The 12846-nt window shown below is 35.7% G+C and overlaps 1 protein-coding gene and 1 non-coding gene across 2 annotated transcripts in view; one reads left to right on the plus strand and one right to left on the minus strand.

Annotated features, from left to right (window-relative positions):
- IQUB (IQ motif and ubiquitin domain containing) overlaps positions 1 to 12846 on the minus strand; it is a 232323-nt gene that overhangs the window by 152277 nt on the left and 67200 nt on the right. The gene's annotated exons all lie outside the window — the stretch shown is intronic.
- LOC132680022 (U4 spliceosomal RNA) lies at positions 3832 to 3973 on the plus strand. The gene has a single exon (XR_009610484.1). It is a non-coding gene; the product is annotated as a U4 spliceosomal RNA (small nuclear RNA).

Raw genomic sequence — 12846 nt, forward strand, 5'->3', positions numbered from 1 at the left:
CTACAAAAAAAAGATTACTACTGCAGATCATGGCCACTGTTTGGAATTTATCTATTTAATATTGTTTTCCCAGATGGTCAAATGAGATCATCCTATAACTTTAAGTTTTGGGGGCAGATACTTGGCGTCAGGCTTTTGGATTACCATACATGTCTTTCTCCTTGTGGAAATACGGTTTTGGTTCCTGTGGATATTAAAATGTATAAAATCATCTTTAAAAATAAACTGAGATAAAAATAAGTGATTTTTCATTATCCAGGCTTATTATAGGATCTCTGTGATCCATATGTTGACTCTAGAGATACTTTTCAGAAGCCATATCATACATAAATTTACACTGGCAACATTTCTTTCTTCCTGCTGTAGTGCTTTGAAATTCAAATGCAAAGAGACCATCTTTAAATTATCTTGCCTTGTGAGTGACATCCTCTATTAAGGCCTAAATTTACCTCCAACCCACATAGATCCAGTGTTCACAGAGTTTGCTGCTATGAATTTTAATAGCTGGAATGAAGAATAGTGGCATAGAGCTTTGAGAAATCACTTGTGCTGAAAAAACTTAGCCTTACATCAGTTTAGATATCCTTTCTGAACATTTAGTTTTAGAAGAGGGAGATTTACAGAGGAACTGACTACAGATCTGGACTCAAGAAGAGATAACACGTGTGAGTCTATACACCTACAGCAAGTAGCCTTTGTTTTGTCACCTAAAATCAAGAGTAGCCTTGGGGAAAACTGACTTATGGCTCTTCCCATAAATATGGTAAAGCTGGAGTTAAAGGCAGTGGGGTGGTATGTCCCTTTGTAAAGATATTTCAAATTTTATTATAATAACTGTGGAAATAAGTAATAAACTTGGGTGAAAAAGTTCACTGTACAATTTCTAGGTATCAAATGAGAGGTTATTATACAAAAAATGATAAAAATGGTTTTCCATTTTTACAGTGGAACAGAGGACATAGGCCTGGTCTGTGACATGAGAGAAGTTGGTTAAATAACAGAAATTTTTCACCAGGGATGACTTGTACATTGCAGGAGGGGTTAAGAAGTCAAAGTGTCATGGGGCATCCAGGTGGCTCAGTCAGTAAAGCATCTGACTTCAGCTCAGGTCATGATCTCAAAGTTTGTGGTTTCAAGCCCCGCATTGGGCTCTGTGCTGACAGCTCAGAGCCTGGAGCCTGCTTCGGATTCTGTCTCCCTCTCTCTCTGCCCCTCTCCTGCTCACATTCTGTCTCTCTCTTTTTCTCTCTCAAAAATAAATAAATGTAAAAAAAAAAAAAAGAAGTGTATGTGTCAGGGTTTCATTAGTGAAAGCATTTTGGAATCTATATTCATTCATGTATTATTTACTTCTACTTTTTAGAGTGATAAATAGGAAAATGCTCTTAATCACTAGCCCAGTGCCTATTGCCAATGCTCTTCCTGGTAACAATGGATTCCCCAATGAAGGGATTGGTAACAAGAATTCAGCTTCATCGATTATGAAAAAACAAGACTCACCATGGAAACAGAAAGCTAAGCAGATATAGATGGTGAATGACACTGGAAAGAAATCTGAGAGGGAAGGGAAATTATGAGATGATAAGGGGAGTCCGAGAGTGAGTGGTGGACAGAAGAGAGAAAACGCTAGAAGCAGTGACTTAGGTGGGATAAAGGGAGGGCTGGATCCAGGTGACCTCTCTAGGCTGAGATTTAGAAAGATGAGAGGCATCTAGGTCCAGGCATGTTTATGAAGTGGACAAAATCTGCTGCTAGCACAGCTCATCTCCCAGTGATTTTGATTTTGACTACTATGTTTCCAGACCCTTGTGCACACTGTTCCCTGGTCAGCCAGTCCTTCTTGAACCCCAGCTCACCCGTTTAAACCTTTCTCTTCTACTGTCCCTCAAAAGTCAGAAATTGGAGGAGGTTTGGGTCACTTCTTGTGTCCTCGTCTTGGCTCTCTTTCTTCCATATGCTCACAAAAGCAAGTTCTATCATTATTTCCTCATTTTCTAATTTCTGGAGATTAAAAAAAAAATGCTTCCTTTGTCATCCTTCCTCAGTGTCCCCACATGGTGTTTGCAGTTTCCTAGACCTGGAAGGTGTCTTATGAGAATATAATAATACACACAAATAGGTTGTTAAAGTGCATCCTGGATTCTATCCCAGAAATTCTGATTCAGTAGGTCTAGAAAAGGATTGGACTCTGTATTTTTTAAAGTTCCTTTGGGGATTCCAATGGGCCTTCTACTTGGGAACAATTGGATCAATGGATATTTCAAAGAGAAGTTATAACTCACCCTAAGATTTACATCAAAATCCAAAACAGTTATCTTAATCAAGTGCTTTTAAAACTACCATTGTATCTATTTTCTTAGTTGATACATCCTCTTCATCCTTATTCGTGTGTACTTTCCCTCTATAGATTCGTGTGCTTTCTTTCCCTCTATAGATAAAGATTTGCATCTCTCCTTTTGTTTCCTCTTCTTTAATTTTTTTTCTCTCCGTTTTTCTCCTGCCTCCTCTGACTGTACTCTGGATTTACAAGCTCAAATATCTACAGCATTTAGGTCAGTGACGGTTCCAGAATTTTTATACAAGAAGAAGTAAGGGCCAGTAATAGTTGGGAAAGGGGGACAAAGTCAGAAATCTTCAACCTGAAAAATGCATGGCCTTGGAGGTGGAGGGTATAGGAGGACTTTTAAGGGGTGTAAGGACACGAAGGTTTGAAGGAATTAATTTCTCATACTCTCAACGTGCAGTTGCACTTTAGCATCAAGTAGATTCTATTTTTCATCTCCCTCTTCATAACATCCCATTTCCTACCATAACTAATGATTCCTTGGTCATTAGGAATCTCTCTATGATACATTGTTCTAGGGAGTAATGACTACCAAGGCAATAAACTAAGGGGCAATTACAAATACTATTATTGTGGAACCTCATTTAATGAGTAATCAAAGCACACCAAACCTATCTTAATGAAAGTATCTTGTCTTCCTGTGTCTTATGTCAATTGTAGGTAAAAAAATGAAGAAATTGGGAATTTTGGTCCTTGTCAGGATGATCTAAAATCAGGTATGTTGGAGAATTGGAGAACATGGTTAATCAGAATGAGGATTTTCCTTCAATAGTTTTAATCTCAGCATCCCTAAATTATTATTAAAATAATTAATTTCTAAAGAACATGTAAGTAAAGCAAAAAGATATATGAAAGAAAACATAGTGGTGGAAATGGATTATTTTTTTACTTAAGGATGAGCATTTCTTTTCCATTTCTCCCAATATTTCTCCACAGAACGAGTGATTAGGTGGAATGAAAAGTACCTCCCAATAACCAAAGAACAAGTACCGTACCATTCTAACTACAAGGAATAGAACTTGTAGGTGTAAATTTGATGTGATACCATTTAAACTTGATAGAATTAAAGCATACAGTAGGGCAATATAATTAACATATTTTGTCAAATTATATGATTAAATTATACACATTTCACATATGTATATATAATGTGTATATGTAACTAAATCTTCACTTCAAGATATTCATTCTTTTAGTTTATTTTATAAAATTTTAGTTATTTTATAAAATGTTTAATGTTTATCATATACTTAAAAAAATTTTTTGTTTTACATTTTACTTATTTTTGAGAGGCAGAGACAGAGCAGGAGTGGGGAAGGGGCAGAGAGAGACAGAGACAGAATCTGAAACAGGCTCCAGGCTCTGAGCTGCCTGTGCAGAGCCTGCCATGGGGCTCAAACCCACAAACTGTGAGATCATGACCTGAGCCTAAGTCGGACACTTAACCAACCAAGCCAGCCAGGTGTCCCAATATTTATCATATTCTAAGCTTTGCGCAGTGGCAGTATTGTAGCCAATGAGGTTTATCCGAGGCGTGATTATTGCTAATTGAAAACTTTTCCCAATATTTATCATATTCTATTAGTAATACAAAAAAATAAAAATAAGTAGTTACTGGATCAATTAGTTTTTAGCAGTATATACTTTTTCCTTTTGTTGATACATAGGAAAAGTTTAATCTTTTTTTATCTTCTTTAAAGTTTATTTATTTATTTATTTATTTTGAGAGAGAGAGAGCACACGTGCACCAGTGGGGGAGGGGCAAAGAGGGAGGGAGAGAATCTCAAGCAGGCTCTGCACTGTCAGTGTGGAGCTCAATACGGGACTTGCACTAACCGTGAGATCATGACTTAAGCCGAAATCAAATGCTTAACTGACTGAGTCACCCAGGTGCCCCAGGAAAAGCTTAATCTTACTATTTAAAAAAAATTACTGACAAATCAAAACCACAATGAGATACCACCTCACACCTGTCAGAATGGCTAAAATTAACAACTTGGGCAACAACAGATGTTGGAGAGGATGTGGAGAAAAGGATCTCTTTTGCACTGCTGGTGGGAATGCAAACTGGTGCAGCCATTCTGGAAAACTGTATGGATGTTCCTCAAAAAATTAAAAATAGAACTAACCTACGATCCAGCAATTGCTCTACTAGGTATTTATCCAAAGAATACAAAAATGTTGATTTGAAGGGGCACATGCACCCCAATGTTTATGGCAGCACTATTGTCATAGCCAAAGTATGGAAAGAGCCCAAATGCCCATCGACTGATGAATGGATAAAGAAGATGTGTATACACACACACACACACACACACACACACACAATGGAATATTACTCAGCAATCAAAAAGAATGAAATCTTGCCATTTGCAACGATGTGGATGGAACCACAATGTATTATGTTAAGCAAAATGAGTCAGAGAAAGACAAATATTATTTCACTCATATGTGGAATTTCAGAAACAAAACAGATAAACATAGGGGAAAGGTAAGCAAAAATAAGATTAAAACAGAGAGGGAGGCAAACCATAAGAGACTCTTACATACAGAGAATAAACTGAAGGTTGCTGGCAGGGTGTTGGGGGGGAGGGATGGGCTAGATGGGTGATGGGCATTAAGTAGGCACCTGTTGGGATGAGCATTGGGTGTTATAGATAAGTGATGAATCACTAAATTCTATTCTTGAAATCATTATTACACTATATGTTAACTAACTTGGATTTAGATGAAAAAATAATAATAAATAAATAAATAGATAAAAAATTACTGGAGTTATTTCTGATTTTTCATACATAATTCTTTTTTAATTATTTCCAAAAGCTGAACATCACAGTCTAATATATGCATGTATACTGATTTACTTAAGGAATACTATGCATTTTAGCTTCATCTTTGCCTTATAAATAAATTATATTAGCTATTTATACAATGCATTATTAAAATTAAGTAATGAATAATACCATATAAATTTATTATTGTTTTTATGATCTTCTAAAAACCTTATTACATTAGTTACATTAGTATTAATTACATTAGTTCTTTTTTTTTTTTTTAAGTTTATTTATTTTGAGAGAGAGAGCATGATCAAGGGAGGGGTAGAGAGAGAGAGGGAGACAGAGAATACCAAGCGGGCTCTGCACTGTCAACAGAGTCTGATGTGGGACTCGATCTCACAAAACGTGAGATCATGACATGAGCTGGTATCAACAGTCGTCACTCAACCAACTGAGCCTTCCAGGAGCCCCATTAATTACGTTAGTTCTTATGTCATCTTAATCTTGAATTGACTGCTTTCAGTAATCTTTTATGAGATATATTCCATAATTTACCTTAGGTAATCTTATTATATTCGGAAAATTCTTACTACAATGTTAATGTAAATTGGTAAAAAGAGCCAGACTTTCTGCCAGAAATGAAGTCTAATCTGGCTGTGTTGACTCTGAGGACTGGCTTTATTAATTATATTAGATGGCTGACGTTATACAATTTATGTCATTTCAGGTCCTCCCGCCAAGGCAGGATTAAACATGCGAGAGATTTATTAGGAAACAAAACCCTATGGAGAGAAGAAGAAAGAGCAGGAGCTGGCAGGATGGCCTTCAGAGCACGAGGCAATCCTAACACCTTTGAAAGAAGAGGAAGGAAGAAGAGTAAAGTAGGAAAAGCCTCAGACTGCAATGCGGTTCTGAGAAAGCTTTGACTCTGGATATAGAGTCCCAAGTTGCGTGTTTGGCCCCGCCCCCCGCCGTGTTCCCAGGAATGGGCGGGCACTATTATTCCACTACTAGCCGGGAGCTGCCCAAGGAAAGTCTGCCTCAGTGCAAACTCAGTGGTGGAACCGAAGAGCCGCAACTAGGTCTGCCGGCTGACGGTGCTCCCCACAGCGAGAGCTGAATGACGTCTCTTATAGCCACCACAACGGAATGAGTTAAATCTATAATCTGCAGTCTTAAGTTTTGAAAAGAATGTATTTAAAGTATATAACATAATAAAAAGCATTCTTAACCAAAATATTGCATTGGCAAAGGTCTTTTGAAGTTAGTAATATTTATGTAATTTTCATAGGCTTCTTTGGGCCGATTGGGTTAAAATGTGAAAAAAAGTCGTTAAAAGTCTATGCGAAAAATAATAGATACAATTGATAGTCATTTGAAAAGTCTTATCAATTCTCTGAATTTGGAAACTAACTGACCATAATGACTGAGTAACAAATCGTAGCACAAGCCGAGTGGAGGCTAGTTTGACAGTATGGAGCTCTTGGGAAACCAGATATCCAGATATATGAGGTCCCAATATTTTGCATGTTTTTCCTCCATAAACTCCACAAGGCATTCACTGAAATGATTAAGAATCCAGAGATTTCCTTTGTGATGCTGTTTAGGGAGTGGATTAGCAACCACTGCTGAAGAACACTGACAAAATATTTCAGACGTTACCCTTCTGCAAAGTGTATCCAAATTCTGATCTGGTTTGCATTTATCGTAGACTTAAAATTCTGGAGCTTCAAGGCACCATAGGGATTATCTGGGCCAAACGTTCATTGAAAAGATGGAGAAATAATTTACTCATCCAAAATCAAATGCATAGTAAACTGCATCAAGATGAAAACCCAAGTCTCTTCCAATGTACCTCAACACCTTTCAACGACACCTTCTAATTCCTTAGCTGTGATAGGTGTATACATTCCAGCCTAAGAGATATATATGGAAACACTATAAAATTAGAAGTTTGATTTCCTGTTCAACCTATGGGCTTAGCCACACTACTCTAGACAATATGCATGTATAGGAGACAAATATACTATGGGTAATAAATATTAAAGTCAGACATGCTATTTGGCATTTCTGCCCTGGACAGGCAAAATGTGGCTACCATTCTCTGAGTAATGCTGGCAAATAAAAACACAGACCATTGCATAAAGTGTATTTCGTTTCTTGAGTAGTACTCCTTCCCAAGGATATGGTCAATTTTTTCAACAAATATGAACTTTTGTGAGGCATATTTAGCCTTCCTCATAATGTATCATCAGCACAATTCAGAGGACAGAACAAAAGAAAAGGAGAGAAAGAAAAGAGAGCAATCTTAGAGTGATTTGATATTAAAGTTGCGGGTATTCGTCATTTGGATTTTATAAATGAGTACTAAAATAAATTCACTTTGAGTGAATACTCTTACCTCTTAAATTGCATAGTTTTAAAAATCTAATATATTTGGTTTATGTAATATACTTGTATATTATTCTAGAGGAATTCATTTTTATGCCCAAAGTCAAATTATGCACTTATACATATAATTGCATATGAATAGAAACCTGCCTCAAACTTTTCTTCTTTGAAATGTGCCTTTAGGTTATATGAGAATAGAATAAGTACAGAGTCAAATAGCACTTGACTATTTTGCATTCTTATACCATAAATTGATGTTGAAAAGACAACATCTTAGATTTGTTGAGTATAGCTAAAGCATTGTTTAGAGGGAAAATTATAGCATGAAATGCTTATATAAATAAAAGATTTAAAATCAATTCCCTTCAAAGTTTTCACTTGAAGAAACTAGGGAAAGATAAGCATATTAACCCAAAATAAATAGAAACAATAAATTAATAAAAGTGAGAGCAGATATCAATGGAGACAAGCAAAGAATACAATCAAAGTACCAATAAAAGAAGGGACAAAGGAAATTCCTTTCAACAAATGGCTCTAGCAACTAGAGAGCCACATGAAAAAAAGAAACTTTAGTCAATCCCAATTTCACTTAATATACAGAAATTCATTCAGATGAGTTAAGGACCTAAATGTAAAGCTAAAGCTACAAACAAGTAGAAAGAAAGAAAACCTGCTCAACTTGAGGGAAGGCAAACTTTTCTTAGGACACAAAAGCACTGACCACCATAAAAATAACTGATTAACTGGACTTTCACAAGTTAAAAACTGTTACGAAAGGACACGATACAATTAAACAGAGAGCCACAGACTGGAAGAAAAGAGCCACCAATATGTATCTGACAGAGGACTTGTATTCAGAAAGTATAAAGAATACTTAACACCTAAGAAAAGCAATCCAACTGAAGAATGGGTGAAACACCTTCCAACAGAATGCATAAGAATGATGCACCTATGCATCAGTATCCCTTGGAAACCAATTTGACAGTAAATTTCATATATTAAAAAATAAAAAAGAAAAAATAAATAAATAAATAAATAAATAAATTAAAAAAAAAAAAAGAATGATGCAGTAAGAACATAGAACGTTGTTCTTCATTAGTCAACAGGGAAATGTAAATTACAACTATAATAAGATGCCACTTCACACCCAATAAGATAACAAAAAGACCTATACCACCAACTGTTAGTGAAGATTCAGAACAAATACAATTCTTACACATTGTTGGTGGAATGTAAAATAATATAATCAATTATGGAAAACTGTTCAGCCCATTGTGCTAAAGTTGCAAATGTATCTGCCCTACAATGTAACAATTTTTATTCCAGATATTTCCTCAATAGAAATGAAAGTATGTGTTCAGAAAAAGGCTTGGTAAAAGAAAGTTCATAGCAGCTTATTTATAATAGCCCAAAGAGCCTGGCGAGAATCCAAATAAAATATCATTCAACAATAATATTAACAAATTGCTGAGGCATTAAACATCAGGGAATCTCAAAAATATTATATTGCACAAAAGAAGCCAGGCACAAAAGAGTTCTTTATAATATAAACTCAAGAACCATCAATGCTAATCTCTGATGACTGGAGTCAGAATGGTGATTGTCTGTGGTGGGTAAGAATTGACTGTATGGGGCCACAAAACTACTTTCTGAAATCATATCTGTGTTCTATAATATATTGGTCATACAGATGTACACATTTTTCAAAATCATTAAATTATACACATAGGATCTATGTATTTCACTCTTTATAAATTTTACCTCAATAATGAAATGATGCAATAAAAATAAATTTCTTACATACACTTCAACCACTGCAAGTAAAAATTGCAACTATAGGTATATTGGGGAATTAGGATCCTTTCTGTGAGTCATAGGTTTTTAAATTTATTTCTTGTGTAATGCGGTTTTTATTAAAAGAATAACATGACTATTTTTGCTATTTCTTATAGCATTTTTATTACTATATTGATGTTTTTATTTATTTACTTTTAATGTTTATTTATTTTTGAAGAAAAGAGAGACAGTGTGAGTGGGAAAGGGGCAAAGAGAGACAGACACAGAATCCGAAGCAGGCTCCAGGCTCTGAGCTGTCACCACAGAGCCTGACGCGGGGCTGGAACCCACAAACCGCGAGATCGTGACCTGAGCCAAAGTCAGACGCTCAACTGACTGAACCACCCAGGTGCCCCACTATATTGATGTTTTTAAAACAAAGTATTGTTATAATTTGTCGAACATCCAAGGCTGCTTTCCTTCTCCCTACTTTCATATCTGGAGGGAGCCTGACCAGTATGTGGCATTTTGGCCTACTTAGTAAGTTTTTCCCTAACAGTTATTTATAAGGAAAAGATCGTGTAAAAGGCAGATCAAGAGGAGTTCAGTTAAGTCAAATAATAATGTAATTTAAAAGTTTGAAAACCAGCAGACATTAAATTCATTCTAAAAATAATTAATCTCTCTAGAATTTTCTCCAAAGAAAACAATTACAAAAACATATCGTTATTATAAAACAACTGGGGTTTTTGTTTAGCAGATAAGAAGTCTTTATTATTTATTTGAAAGCAACTTAAAATTTTTTTCAACTCAAGGATCTTTTCTGGCTACTTACTGTGTGTGATACAAATGAAATAGTTTCTTACAATGTGAGACCAACTCCAGTTGGTTTTATTCATGTCAACGTAAAAACAGGTAAGGAAAATAGAGCTATCACAGTATATAATATTTGTTATTCCAGTAACTGGTATTTTTAAAACTCTCACATTAAGAGGATATTTGTAAATTATAAAGCTTAAAAAGTTTAAGACCATATATATAATTCTTTGTTTCAAAGCCAAACCAGGATCCTAAAGTTTGAGAGAATTACTGGCTTTACAAATTAGAAATGAAAGAATTAGTGAGTTGTTGTTTTCCTAAAATTGCCCAGCTGCTTCTAACTTGGGAAAGATAAATGCAGGTTAGGAACACCACTGGAGGCTGCCAAACACAGCATTAGTGAGGAGCCAAGCTGAGTGGCGGAGAGAACCAAGCAAACAATTTACAGAGAAAGCTCTTGTGAAGATGGGTTTTTTCTGAGGAAGCGCCACAGGAAGTTCATAATAACCTCTTGAACGCTCGTAAAGTTCATAGCTGCAAAGTATCACAGTAGCTGTTCACACTTTATACACCTGGAACATTTAGCTGTAGAAAGCAGAGTTCTGCTTAAAGCAGAGCTCTGAATAAAAGGGAACAATAAAGGTAAGGGATGAGTTGCCGGTCAAATTAGCACGCGCTGGCTGTTGGACAAATTCCCACAGAGCCACGGCACTGTTAACAAGCATGCAGGCCACTAAAACAGATGACCCGTCATTAGAGGGTAAGACCTAATTCTGCGTGTCCCCCAACAAAATACTGCATATGAAGTCATAAGAGAAAGAAAATTAAGCTGTCTTTAAAAGCACTTAAAGACAGCAAACTTTAATCCTTCATTTAACAAACATTTAACATTTCCTGTTCCCATATATTTTACATAAACAGTCTTAATTGTTAACAATCCTGCTGCTGAACTATTGCCTACTTGGGGGGCGCCTGGGTGGCTCAGTCAGTTAAGAAGTATTGGCTACTTTATGGATGAAGAAGCACAGAAAGGTCACAATTATTTGTCTATCTATCTACATAGGTTCCTTTAGGGCATGGATAGCATTTTACTTAACATTGTGGCCCTAAGGCACAGTAACTAGTCCACATCATGAAGTACAGTTGGGCTGGCCTTAAAATAAAATAAGATTAGAATAAAGTAGAGGCATGGGAGAGAAGGTAGGAAAAAAACCAACCAACCAACCAAACAAACAAACCAACAAACAAACAAGGGGAATATCCAGGGTGTGAAAATGCATATCTGTAAGTATATAGATAACAATTTGAAAAGCTATTAAGGAAAAATAATCCAGTCTCCTTCTTTCATTACTTGTTCTTGTACCTAATTCAACTCACAAATCCAATACTAGCAGGAAATACTAAACTCCAGTATATTACCTTATTGGAGAGTCAAAAAATATAGTCATCGGACTTGCGCGAAACTTTTACACTCTGTTCAGTAACAATTTGCTTCTGCATCCCCTATATTGATCTTCACTCCAAGTCACTTGAATCAGCAATGATTAAACATTGCTCAATTCAGTTTTTGATATGCTCTTAATTTCAGCTTTGACACAATGCAAATATATCAGCTCTCTAGAATCTGAGAACACTCTTAGCATGTATTTGTTCAAATTGTAATTTAATTCTACATTGTATGTGGGAAAGAAGTTCAAATTCAGTGTAGATTTCACAAACATCTTGCAATAGCTGTCCGTAATATGCGATGAAAAGCAGACATTGCCATTATCGCAAACTATTCATATTGAGAAGTTTATAGTTCAGTATGTATTTTCCTTTCCTGATTATATAAATGCATACATATAATGACTATAGTGGAAATATTTCTTCCTGAATCATTAAGACTGAAAATTGAGTATATGTTTTTTTAAATTGACTTTTATTGGTAATATTTTAATCTATTTTATATGTATTAGATGTGTAACATAAGAAATGTTTTTAAAAATATGCAGTACATTAAATTTAAGCTGGCAAAAGGATTATTAGAATTCCTTCCAAGCCCAGAACATCTAGGGGAGTTTTGGTACAGCATGTAAAAAAGCTTAGAAGTGCCCACTCTGTCCTAACAAATAAAAAGCTGAGCCAACTGAAAAATCAACAACTCTTTTTAGATCCATAACAGAAGTAAGGTCACAGACAAACCTTATATTGGAGAGAATGACAGGCAAATAGTGAGTCACAACCTACTAGAACAGTACTCCTAATTGATTTAACAGATAACATTTTGTTAAAAACAGTAGCAAAATGACTTTGCGTGTGTTTGTATATATCATATATATGTTTATGTATGCTTATATGTAAGTGAAATGAATGACAGCAATGATACAAGGGATGGAAGGGAGGAATTAGGATTATTTTGTCATAGTTGGGCACTTCAGCCTCCCTCTGTCAGAAATGTACAGATCCAGCATCCAGAAAATTAGTAAGAACACAGTTGAACACAGTTGAACACTGTTGATGGTCAACACCATCAATTAGCTGCATATAATGGACGTCTATGGACTACATCACCCAACAGAATATACGTTCTTCTCAAGCAAAGAGCATCCAGTATATTAGTCTTATTTTTAAAGTTTATTTATTTTGAGAGGGAGAGAGGGTGAGAGAGAAAACACATGCATGCACGAGTGAGCAAGTGTGAGTGGGGGAGGGGCAGAGAGAGAAGGAGAGAGAGAATCTCAAGCAGGCTTCACGATG

This window comes from Panthera onca, chromosome A2 (genome assembly GCF_046562875.1).
Source record: "Panthera onca isolate mPanOnc1 chromosome A2, mPanOnc1 haplotype 2, whole genome shotgun sequence".
Taxonomy (NCBI): Eukaryota; Metazoa; Chordata; class Mammalia; order Carnivora; family Felidae; genus Panthera; species Panthera onca.